Source organism: Octopus sinensis, linkage group LG25 (genome assembly GCF_006345805.1).
Source record: "Octopus sinensis linkage group LG25, ASM634580v1, whole genome shotgun sequence".
NCBI lineage: Eukaryota > Metazoa > Mollusca > Cephalopoda > Octopoda > Octopodidae > Octopus > Octopus sinensis.
Window position 1 is genome coordinate 17,057,333 of NC_043021.1, and position 12,982 is coordinate 17,070,314.

The window sequence follows — 12,982 nt, forward strand, 5'->3', positions numbered from 1 at the left end:
TCATCCTTTCAAGGTCAATAAAATAGGGGACCTGTTAAGCACTGATCCCCTGTCCTTAAACTTGCTGGCCTTGTGCCAAAATTTAAAACCATTATTATTATTAGTAGTAGTAATATTTAAATATTTTGAATTTTATTTTAGGGGTCTACATTGTGAATATGAAGGCCTTGGATCTGCAGATCTCATGTGAACAACAACACAAACCCATTCAACTTAAAACTGTGTACATTTTCTTGTAAACTTGATAATAATAAATCTTAACGTTATCACATCTTTCCATCATCAGATTTCCTAATTCCAAAGGAATTCGCTGTCGCCTGATCCTTTTGTTTTTCTAGATTCTTTGGATTCAAATCACACAACTGCTAAACTCCTACCTATTTCTTTACTGCCCACAAGGGGCTAAACACAGAGAGGACGAACAAGGACAGACAAACAGATTAAGTCGATCATATCGACCCCTGTGCGTAACTGTACTTATTTAATCGACCCCGAAAGGATGAAAGGCAAAGTCAACCTCGGCGGAATTTGAACTCAGAACGTACCAGCAGACGAAATACCGCTAAGCATTTCGCCCGGCGTGCTAACGTTTCTGCCAGCTTGCCGCCTTCTAACTGCTAAACTCCTACCACATGGTTACTGGGATGCTAGAAGCAGCAGCCAGATCTGGCTTTAAAAAAATTTTGAAGGACATCTATTTGGATAGATGGAAGGGTCATGCAAAGAATCCCTTTGATTCTGGGCTAATCCAGGGCCTAAACAACAACAATTCACATCCCCTTCTCTAGAGATGGAGAGATCACACCTGGAATGTCTTTTGATCTGCAAGATCGGGGTTGATGAGGTCTTTGTCCCCTTCTCCAAAGAAAGGACCTGTTGTCTTCACAAACAGGAAATGTTCTACTCCTGATCATTTACTGACCCTTTTTTTTATTACCAAGTCACATGACCTATATTAGGGTATCATAACACATGAAGCTCCCTACATCTGTTACATCATCTGCTATGACCCACAGAGTGTTACTGACACTTTTCAACTCTGCTGCTGGTACACTGTGAAGGTGTGTGGCCTAGTGGTTAGCGTGTTGCACTTACATTTGCTAGATCATGGTTTCAATTCCCAGGCCAGGCAGTGCATTGTGTTCTTGAGCAAAACACATCATTTCACCATGTGTGTATAAACGTAAACAAACAAACATTTGTTCTTTTATTAGAAGCATCAAAGACATGTATTGTACGATACAAATAAGATGGTATTTTTTCGAACGCAGAGTTGCCATTAGAACAGCAGAAATACTGGATAAGTTACCCTTACAGGGCGAAAAACTTTGTCAACAACCATGGCTGGCTGTCGACAAATTTTTCTGCTTTGTAAGGGTAATTTACCCAATATTTTTGCTGTTTTAACGGCCACTCTATGTTCGAAAAAATATCATTTTACTTCATCATCATCATTTAACGTCCGTTTTCCATGCTAGCATGGGTTGGATGGTTCGACCGGGGTCTGGTAAGCCATGGAGGCTGCACCAGGCTCCAGTCTGATTTGGCAGTGTTTCTACAGCTGGATGCCCTTCCTAACGCCAACCACTCCGTGAGTGTAGTGGGTGTTTTTTACGTGCCACCGGCACAGGAGCCAGTGCAGGCTGACAAACAGCCACGATCAGTTGGTGCTTTTTACGTATCACCTACACGGACGCCAGTCAGGCGATGCTAGTAACTGCTACTGTATTATAGAATACATGATTTCATGTTGGTCTGCAGATGGAAAAGCGGAAGAACCTTTGCCACATCAGCAGAAATGTATTATGGTATATCTTCCGGCTCTCTACATTCTGAGTTCAAATCTCAGGTGCCTGGAGGAAGCAACGGGAAACCACTCTGGTATTAATCTCAAGTCTAGTTACAGATGGCCATAATTCTAGTAATCTACTTAAACGCAGCACTCATATAGAGAGTGCTGGAGAAGGTTCACATGCACAGGACCTGCCCAATGGCAGACCCTCCCCCCCAACTAGACTAAACTGTAACACCCTCAAACCTTGCCAACTACATTTTTAGGACAGCAATCACACAGACGGACGGACATTCTCTGACTTACGTGTGATGTAAGAACAAAGGTTGCTGCCACGATTCTTCTGTGCTTTAACCCCTAAACTTCCCGTACAAAAAACGGGGTCGCATGAGATGGCATCAGTCTGTCAGTCCTGAAACACACAATCTTGCAAGAATCATACTAATCATACTAATTTCCATTTATTTTGGAGAAAGTGAGGAACTCCCTAATGTAAGGGGGGAAATCTCTAATCCCTTCTATCATTCATCTCTGTTCTGTAATAGAATCCTTAGAGAATTGGGAAGATATTAAACATTCACCTCCTCCTGCGGTGATCCAGGCAAGCCTTACAAAGTTAATCACCCTCATCACTCCACCCTTTTACCTGACACAGAACACCTTTTTATGCTTCATTTTTATGATTTAATCATACTAGAAGGGCAGGACCCACTTGTATCTTTGCTTTTTCTTTTCTTTTCAAAGCATGGCTGTGTAGTAAGGTGGTAAGAAGCTGACTTCCCAACCACACAGTTCTGGGTTCAGTCCCACTGCATAACTTTTTGGGAAAGTGTCTTCTACTATAGCCCTGGGTCAACCAAAGCCTTGGGAGTGAATTTGACAGATCATCATCATCATCGTTTAGCGTCCGCTTTCCATGCTGGCATGGGTTGGACGGTTCAACTGGGGTCTGGGAAGCCAGAAGGCTGCACAAGGCCCAGTCTGATCTGGCAGTGTTTCTACGGCTGGATGCCCTTCCTAACACCAACCACTCTGAGAGTGTAGTGGGTGCTTTTTACGAGCCACCCGCACAGGTACCAGACGAGGCTGGCAACGGCCACGATCGGATGGTGCTTTTTATGTGCCACCGGCACGGAGGCCAGTCGGGGTGGCGCTGGCAACGGCCACGTTCGGATGGTTCTCTTACGTGCCACCGGCACTGGTATCACAGCTACAATTTCCATTGATATTGATCGATTCAGATGGAAACTGAAAAAAGCCCACCATGTATATATCTGTGTATGTCTTTGACAACTGGTGTTGGTATGTTTACATCCTGGTAGCTTAGCAGTTCAGCAAAAAGGACCAATAGAATAAATACTGGGCTTCCAAAACAAAATAAGTCCTCGGGGGGGGGGTCGATTCATTTGACTAAAAATTCTTCAAAACAGTGCTCCAGTATGGCCACCATCTAATGAGCAAAACAAATAAAAGACATACCTGAGACAGGTGAGAGAAAAGGAACAGAGATATCTTCTGGTTCTTGACATTCTGTGTCCAAATCACATAGTGAGCCCCTTTGAATACAATCACCCAGTTTTGGGGGTCCCACCCCCACTAATTTCAGGGACCCTGAAAAAATAGTTGTTGTTGTTGTTGCCGATGTTGTGGGTGCTTGCTGAGGTTGTTCAACCTCTGGTCAGTCTTGTTCAAGAGCTGACCTATGATCAGAAGCATTCCAACCATGACCATCCTGTCTTTTTTTTTTCCATGTGTTACAGGGTTTTTCTTCTTGACAACATTCAAAATGGGGTTTTTATTTTCTTCTGAAACGGTGGAGATTTAGCTGCTATTTCTAGTAGTTTTGATGACCTCATCAAAATTCTTCTTTTGTGGGTGCTGAAAGGGGGGTTGAGGTAGCAAGAGATGTGTGGGGTGGGTGGTTATGAAATAACATTTGATAAACATCGCCCTTCCCCCCTCCTCCTCCTCCTCCTCCTCCAGAGGACACATGAGAAAATGAAAACAGAACAAGTAGAGATTGTGATAGTTCTTGTGGGGCAGGGAACAACAGGTGGGGGGGGGAATTGAAATTAAAATGAAGTTATGATTCCCCACTCACCTCTCCATCTCACACCCACCTACCCCAAACTGAAATTCATATTCTGTAGAATGCAGGGCAGACAGTTGGAGACAAGAGGCAGTGTGTTGCGGGGGGGGGGGGGAGAAAGAGAGAGAGGTCAGGTCACAGCAACCTCCCTCACTCACCCTTACCTATGCTCCCTTCTGACCTCCCATCCACCACCTGCCCATCTCTCTCACACTTTCTCACTCTTTCTCTCTCACACATTCTCTCTATCCTTGTCTCTCACTCTCTTTTTTCACTCTTACACTTTCTCACTTTCACTCTCTGTCTTTCTCTCTCTCCTTGTTTACCCCCCCCCGCTCCCTCTCCCTGTCTCTCTCTGACCTTCCAGTCATAATTCTCACAGTGACAAGCCAAAAATGAGGACAGCACAGCCAATAAATCTGTTTACCAAATAAATACAGCACTGGGGGTTGTAAATGTAGATAGATTTTATTTTTTCCCAAAGCTGGTGGTGACAGGGTCAAATTAACACACCACCACCAACATCACTGCTGCTAATTCCACTACCAGCACCCCCACCCCGACATCACCAGCACTCCTCACTATCACCACCAACAACAACTCTGCCACAGACCCTCCCCCCACCAACCCCTCTACCATCGATACCTCCACCACCATGACCACCACTACTGCAGCAGAGCAAAGCCAGAGTGTGGTCCCCTAAATCACTCTTGAGCAAAGTGGGTCTCCCGATGGGTAGAAGATCACTTTGAATGTCTTCTTTTTTTTTTTAAGTGTGTGTGGCACCTGATGAGGAGCTATGTCTCATGTGGCCCACTTCTCCAAACAAAAAAAGAAAGTTGCTCATGCCTGCTTTATGTTGTAGTTTTGGTCTGCTAGAAAAAACAACCAAGTCTCCCTCAAATCACATCCTACCATTTGCAAAGAAAACAAAAAAAAAAAATCAAGAGACACATGGGATGGTCATGGCTGGAATATCTTCAATAATGGACACAGACTTGGCTGTGTGATAAGAAGCTTGTTTCCCAACCACATGGTTCCAGGTTCAAGTCCCACTGCATGACACCTTGGGCAAGTGCCTCCTACTATAGCCTCGGGCAAATCAAAGCTTTTGAGTAGATTTGGTAGGTGGAAACTGAATGAAGCCCATCATACGTGTGTGTGTGTGTGTCTCTCTCTCTCTCTCTTTGCATCTATGTTTGTCCCCTACTTCCGCTTGACAACCGGTGTTGGTATTCTTTTACTACTCTAGGCACAAGGCCCAAAATTTTGGGGGAGTGGGGGAAGTCAATTAGACTGACCCCAGTACACAACTGGTACTTAATTTATTGACTCCGAAAGGATGAAAGGCAAAGTCGACCTTGTCAGAATTGGCCTGAGGCTATAATAGAGGACACTTGCCCAAGGTGCCGCGTAGTGGGACTGAACCCGGAACCATGTGGTTGGGGGAAGCAAGCTTCTTACCACACAGCCACTCTTGCACCTGTAACTTAGTTCAACAAATGAGATCAATACAATTACTCTCTCTTTTTTACTCTTTTACTTGCTTCAGTCATTTGACTGCGGCCATGCTGGAGCACCGCCTTTAGTCGAGCAAATCGACCCCGGGACTTATTCTTTGTAAGCCCAGTACTTATTCTATCAGTCTCTTTTGCCGAACCGCTAAGTGACAGGAACATAAACACACCAACATTGGTTGTTGAGCAATGCTAGGGGAGACAAACACAGACACACACACGCATATATATATATATATATATATATATATATATATACATAGGGCATCCAGCTGTAGAAACACTGCCATATCTGACTGGCCTGGTGCAGCCTTCGGGCTTGCCAGACCCCAGTTGAACCGTCCAACCCATGCTAGCATGGAAAGCGGACGTTAAACGACGATGATGATGATGATGATGATGATGATACGACAGGCTTCTTTCAGTTCTGTCTACCAAATCCACTCACAAAGCTTTGGTCGGCCCGGGGCTATAGCAGAAGACACTTGCCCAAGATGCCACGCAGTGGGACTGAACCCAGAACCATGTGGTTGGTAAGCAAGCTACTTACCCCACAGCCACTCCTGCACCTATAATTAGTACCAATCTAAAAAATAAAAACAGAAAAAAAATTTTTAATTTCTTCAAGGCAGTGCCCCAGCATGGCCACCACCCATTAGTCTAATATGATTGACGCAAGTCAGATAAAAGAATAAAGCCTGCTTTATCAAAGATGACTTGGAGCTTAAACAGCAACCACAACCATCGCAACCTTGGCTTAGCACCGGCTCCCCTACCCCACCCCCATGCCTTTCGCTTCTCCTTTTCCTCCACCCCCCACCCGCCTTCCATCTCCCAAAGACAGAACAACATTATTATGATTGTTGTTTGCAAGGATAAGATTTCAATGTGTTATGCACCCCCACCACCCGGCATCACCCTGCACCAACCTTTTAATACACAAAGAAAAGAACCCAGACTGCGAGTGGGGGGGGAATGTTCTAGATATAATTGTTGTTGTATGCTCAGGTGAAATTGGATAACAAGGGCGACAAAATAATAACAGCAGGTAAGTTGTTTTGGTCAGGTAAATAAATAGATGCCTTTTCTATAGATAATGTGGCGCCATCTCAATTTAAATTCTTATGCACACATGGATAGATAGACAGATGGATGGATGGATAGGTAGATAGACAGGTAGGTAGATAGATAGAAAGAAATAGATTTAGATAGGTAGATAGATAGATAGACAGGTAGGTAGGTAGATAGATAGATAGATGAATGGATAGATAGGTAGGTAGATAGATGGATGGATAGGTAAGTAGGTAGATGGATAGATAGGTAGATAGATAGATAGATGAATGGATAGATAGGTAGGTAGATAGATGGATAGATAGGTAGATAGATAGATGGATAGGTAAGTAGGTAGATGGATTGATGGATAGATAGGTAGGTAGATAGATAGATGGATAGGTAAGTAGGTAGATGGACAGATAGGTAGGTAGAAAGACAAGTGTGTGTGTGTGTATGAGGCAGAGAGTCAAGGAGAAAGAAATGGAGGGAGAGAACAAGAGGTGGAAGAAAGACAACTGAAAATAGAGGGGATGAAAAAGAGGAGACAGATAAAGAGAAAGACAGGCAGAGAGAAAGAGAGAGAGAGAAATGTAAAAAAAGAGATGTAGATAGAATGAGTGAAGGAAAAAGAGAGACTTTAAGAGAAAGTCAGCAAGAGAGAAAAGAAGAAAGAATCTGACAAAGAGAGAGAGGGAGAAAATGAAGAAGAAACTTGGGCAGTATAAGTGGGGGGGAGATATGGAAAGTGGGGTAGAAAGAGTAAGGAGGAGGAGATGTGAAGCAAGAGAGCCTAGAATGAGGGTAGGGGGGAGGCACATAACAATCTCTTTCAAGAGCACAACCCCCACCAACTAGGAAATATCTCTCACCATTTCTCTCTCTCTCTCCCTCCTTCTCTCTCCGTCTCTCTCTCTCTCTCTCCTCTCTCTCTCTCTCTCCTTCTCTCTCTCTCTCTCTCAACATGAACGACACAATAAAAGTCTTTTCCAAGTTGATACACAATCCCGTGTGACCTCCCCTACTGGTGCTGACCTCACATGTCTCACACAATGGCCTAACTGACAAGCACAGTCGTGGCTGTGGAGTCAAGAACCTTCTTAACTGTATGGTTCCCGGTTCAGTCCCAATGTTAGGCATCGTGATTAGGGGTCTTTTATTACAACCCTGGGCAGACTGAAGCCCAGGAATCATGATACTCACTTCCCAACCACATGGTTCTGACTTCAGTCTCACTGCATGGCACCTTCAGCAACTGTCTTCTACTATCATGCCCTGGGCCAGATGGCGCCTTATGAGTGAATCTGATTGAAGGAAACTGTGTGGAAGCCTGTTGTACATGTAATATGTGTGTGTATGTGCACACATGCATGTGTACCCTCGTATTTGTCTCCCTGCCACCATGTGACAACTAGGCATTGGTCTGTCTATGTGCTTGTAACTTAGCAGTTTGCCCTGAGAGACTGACAGAATAAGTAGGAGCCTTATTGAATATACTCTACTGCATGTATTGAGTACTTTTTTTTATCTTTTTATTTGTTTCGGTCATTGGACTGTGGCCATACTGGGGTACCACCTTGAAGGATTTAGCTCAACAAATGGTCCCTAGAGCTTACTTTTTGAGGCCCCTACTCATTCTGTCAGTCTCTTTGGGCAAACTGCTAAGTTACAAGCACATAGACAGACCAATGCCACACAGTGGCAGGGAGACAGTACACACACTGATGTTGACAGTTTTATTAGTTAAAGCTATGGCTATGAATCTGCCCAGGGTTATCTCTCTTTGCTATTTCTCATTGAGGAAGGCTAAAGAGCTAGCAACATGTGTCTGGGAATCCACTAAAGAGTGAAATTGGGCAGATATGGTATTTTAAAACCTTTTATCATAAGAGAGAATTTTTTTCTCTACCGTAACTGCAGTGAATTTGCCTTTAGAAGTCACAAGCATATTTTGACTAACCTAAAGTCCATGTGTATATGTGAAAGTGTGTGTGTGTGTGTGTGTTCATGTCTTTGTGTTTGTCCCCACACTGGTTGATAACCAGTGTTGGTTTGTTTACATCCCCATATAGTTTCCTTACACGTTTCCCAAGATTCTTGATATGAAATTGTTTAGTTGAACAAACATCGCTGTGTTTTAAGAAAGTCAATCTCTCAAAACACACGAGCTGGTTGTAGTTCATTCCTGGTTTAGCAATTAATTAGTAATTTGATTTTGTTTAATTAATTGGTTTGTCAAAAAGCTTTCGTCAAAGTAAAGAGCGTAAAGAGCTCTTGTATACAAGGTGTGTGTGTGTGTGTGAGAGCAGAAATAAGGTGTAGAGGTGGGGGAGGATTACAAATGATTACAAATTTTGACAAAGTGATTAATTTGTTAATGTATTAACAAATTATCCTATTAATTCATTAATACTTAAGTGAAATACAACCAGTTCTTGTATATTAACCGGCAGCGCTGGGAGTGGATTAGGTATACAGAAACTGAAAAAAGCTTTCTCGATGAACAAGCGTCTACACACACACACACATACATCGAAAGTCTAGGACTGTGTGGAGACTAGGCTGACAGAGAAAGAAAGAGGGGCCTCTTGTCTTAAGGTATTAAGGACTTGACTTATAAACATTAGTTGTGATGAAGAATCTAGACTTCACTTGCAGACTTGGTTGGTTAAAAGTTGATCTCCTTTGCACAAGTCCTTACACACAAAGTCAAGGAGTATATTTGAAGGTTATGCTGACACAGAGACACCTCTTCTCTTAGATGTCTGCACACACACACACATACTCTAAGTGTTATTAGTTGTAAGACATTTCTTTTACGTAATACATTATAATAATATCTAATATTATTATTCACAAACATAAACACACAATTAGTTCCAAACAAACAAACACACAAAAATATTGCTTTTTAAAAAACACAATCACTGCACCCTCTCCCACCACAATCATCATCATCATCATCGTTGTCATCATTTAACGTCTGTTTTCCATGCTGGCATGGGTTGGACAGTTTGACAGTAGGTAGCAAGGCGGAGGGCTGCACCAGTTCCCAGTCATGTTTTGGCATGGTTTTTTTTTACAGCTGGATGGCCTTCTTAATGCCAACCACTTCAGAGTGGATTGGGTACTTCTTACATGGCACTGACGTAGGTGTGTTTTGTAAGTGGCACCGGCACAAGTGCTCTTTTTACAAGGTGCTGGCACAATAAAAGGTCAAAATAAAATCCAGGTAAGATATATTTACTTGTATCTTTTTTATTTTTATTTATCTAAATGTGAGATAGTCATAAGGGAAGGTGCAAATAATCGATGACCTTCACAAGTCCTCGTCGACTTTCTTTTCCTTCCTCAGTAAATATCATTGAAAGAAGGGTTAGTCAAATTGTGAATCAGGTCCTGGGGCACTTTTGCAGAATCTAACTTCCATTTATGTACTCCTAAGATAGACTTTTATCACCACCAGCCTTGAGTAACAGTTGAAATCAGTGGGGAATGAAGACAAGGGGAGATGAAGCAATCCAGAGAATGTGTGGGGGTCACACTTCACATAGGAACTGAGGATGTCGAGGCCAACCAGAAAATTTTGAGATTCACTTCACATTTACAGGAATCAGGTTTGCAGACATGGCTGTGCGGTAAGTTGCTTACTTACCGACTGCATGGTTCTGGGTTCAGTCCCACTGCATGGCACTTTGGGCAAGTATCTTCTACTATAGCCCTAGGCCGACCAAATCCTTGTGAGTGGATTTGGTAGATGTCAAGGCAAGGGAGCAACGACACTCGTATGTATACTTACAATAGGCTTCTCTTATTTTCCATCTAACAAGACTTTGGGCAGCCTGGGACTTGCAGTAGAAGACCCTTGTCCATGGTGCTATGCAGTGGAACTAAACTGAGAACCATAACCATTATCATTTAGCATCTATTTTCCATTCTAGCATGGGTTGGATGGCTTGATTGGATAAGCTGGAGAACTGCACCAGGTTCCAGTCTGATTTAGCATGGTTTCTACGGCTAGATGCCCCTCCTAATGCCAACCACTTTACAAAGGATGCCATGTGGTTGGAAGGCAATCTCAGAACTACCAAACACTCAAACCTCCACCTATATTACAAGAGATTAATTTAGTTTATTTCAATTTATTTTTCCATTTAATTCAGCATCACTAAATTCATCTTTTAAGACAAGTGAAACCTGTAGCACATTTAATTAAAAAAAATGTAAATTAATTTCTTTCTTTTGTCCATGGTGAAGATCTCAAAGCATTTTCTTTTTTGCTTTTTTAATATAATTTACTCATGTAAAACATCTTAACCTTTGTAATACGTATACAAACCTAGATTACATGTATATCAGCATCATTTAATGTCTGCTTTCCATGCTGGTGTGGGTTGGATGGTTTAACATAGAGCTGTCTAGACTCCAACTGTCTACTGTGGCATGGTTTCTATGGCTGGATGCCCTTCCTAATGCCAATCACTTTACAGTGTGTGCATTTTATGTGTCACCATCATGGGTGCATTTACATAATACCAGCATAGGCACTTTTCAAGTGGTAGCAAACACTAGATATATATATATATATGGTGGCTGCCCCCTCGTTATCGAGTATGGCCATTGCATGAAGCTTAATCAATGTTATTGTGCAATGCCTGTGCACTGAGTCAATCCCACTCACTAAGCAACAGCAGCCATAATCCGAAAAGAAGAACAAGTCAACATCATCGGTAACCACTGAGCTGCAGGTTTTATGTCGGAGTTATCCCAGTTACCTTCTCCTAGAAGGATGCCCTAACAAAGGCTAGGAGTCCTTCACTTCCAATGGCTTAACCGTGCGATTGGGTAGTCAGTCCGATTATTTCTATGTCCCCGCGCATGATACAGCCTTAAGACATTTATCAGATGGCCGTTGACTCTCAAGAGTTCCTCCGCCCTTTAACGGGTTTTGTTTTTCATCCCGCAGGGTGTCCAATAAACACCCTCCTCACCAAGCAAGCTTGGTGGGGTTGCCGGTTTATATATATACCTACAAACATTATGCTCATATATTCTTTTCTAGTGTAGGCACAAGGCCCGAAATTTTGGGGGAGGGGGCCAGTCAATTAGATCAATCCCAGTACGCAACTGCTACTTAATTTATCGACCCCAAAAGGATGAAAGGCAAAAGTCGACTGCGGCGGAATTTGAACTCAGAACGTAAACACAGATGAAATACCGCTAAGCATTTCGCCTGGTGTGTTGTTTCTTCCAGCTTGCTGGCTTTTATGCTCATATATATACATATACATACATATATATATATATATATACATACATATATATATATATATATACATACATATACATATATACATACATATATATATATATGATAAAGGGTTATTTGCAACAAGTTGCTTAAACCACATACCGAAAATGTTAGAAATAGCAGCCAAATAGGTTACCATTACTATATGGGTTACAAATACTGTTGTTTGTGGAGACTTATTTTTGTAGTAATAGTAATGGTAACCTATTTGGCTGCTATTTCTAATATTTTCGGTATGTGGTTTAAGCAACTTGTTGCAAATAACCCTTTATTATAATTATATGTAATTTTTACCGAATATGGTCCTTTCCATACCGAAAAAACTACTAGGTGAAATTTATTAATTTTATTAAATTAATTATATTCACCCTTTATATGTATCGTATATATATATATATATACACACACACACCTATATATATAGACACATGTACCTTCATCATGTACACACACATGTACATACAATATGTATACAGATTCACTGTGTACATATACACAGATTAAACATACATTATATTCATATATGATCACGTATTCATAAAAACGACTTGCTCCTCTGACATAAATAAACGTCAATCCAGGGAACACAAACTAAAAAGCTCAACAAGATCTAACATGGAGGAAACAAGAAAATAATAAAAACAGAAAAAAGGTGAAAAAAAAAAAGGGACCCAAACTGGAGACAGAAACCACACAAGAAATGTAAGTGAAAATAAATCAAATAATATTTTTTTCCATTTTTAATTTTTATTTTTAAAGGAATTGTTTTTATTGTTATTTAGTAAAGTAACAATTCTTGTCTTTGAATTTGAATAAAAGTTCATTGTGTTTAAATTTAATTCTGACCAATAGAAAAAAAAAAAGGAAAGAAATTAGATGAGGGTGGTTGTGGTTGTGGGTTTAAAGCTGCATGAATGAATGCCAGATGCCCTTCCTGTTGCCACCCCTTCTCCCTTTACAGGTTCCCAAATAAGATAAAAATTTCTTCATAAGCAGTTTGGAAAATGAACAACACTACTCATGACAGAGATGTTTGTTTGCAGCCATCACGTGACAGTCCAGACAAAGACACACACACCTTTCGTACTTCCAAGCTTTCCTCCACTTGCAAACAATACAAGAACACAACTAACTTACTTGCACACTTCTACACACAGCATCCCCACTTGGTTTGTAATTTTTTTCTTGCTCTCTCTCTCTCTCTTCTTACTCCAATACTTTTC

The 12,982-nt window shown here is 41.6% G+C and overlaps 1 protein-coding gene across 4 annotated transcripts in view; it reads left to right on the forward strand.

The window, feature by feature from the left end:
- The window catches only part of LOC115224401 (ATP-dependent DNA/RNA helicase DHX36), a 56,993-nt gene extending 56,720 nt beyond the window's left edge, over nt 1-273 (forward strand). For all 4 annotated transcript variants that reach the window (XM_029795297.2, XM_036513309.1, XM_036513310.1 and 1 more), the window contains one exon: nt 142-273. The gene's annotated coding sequence lies outside the window, so the exon portion shown is untranslated. The remainder of the gene's footprint in view (nt 1-141) is intronic.
- Nucleotides 274-12,982: the final 12,709 nt, after the last annotated feature.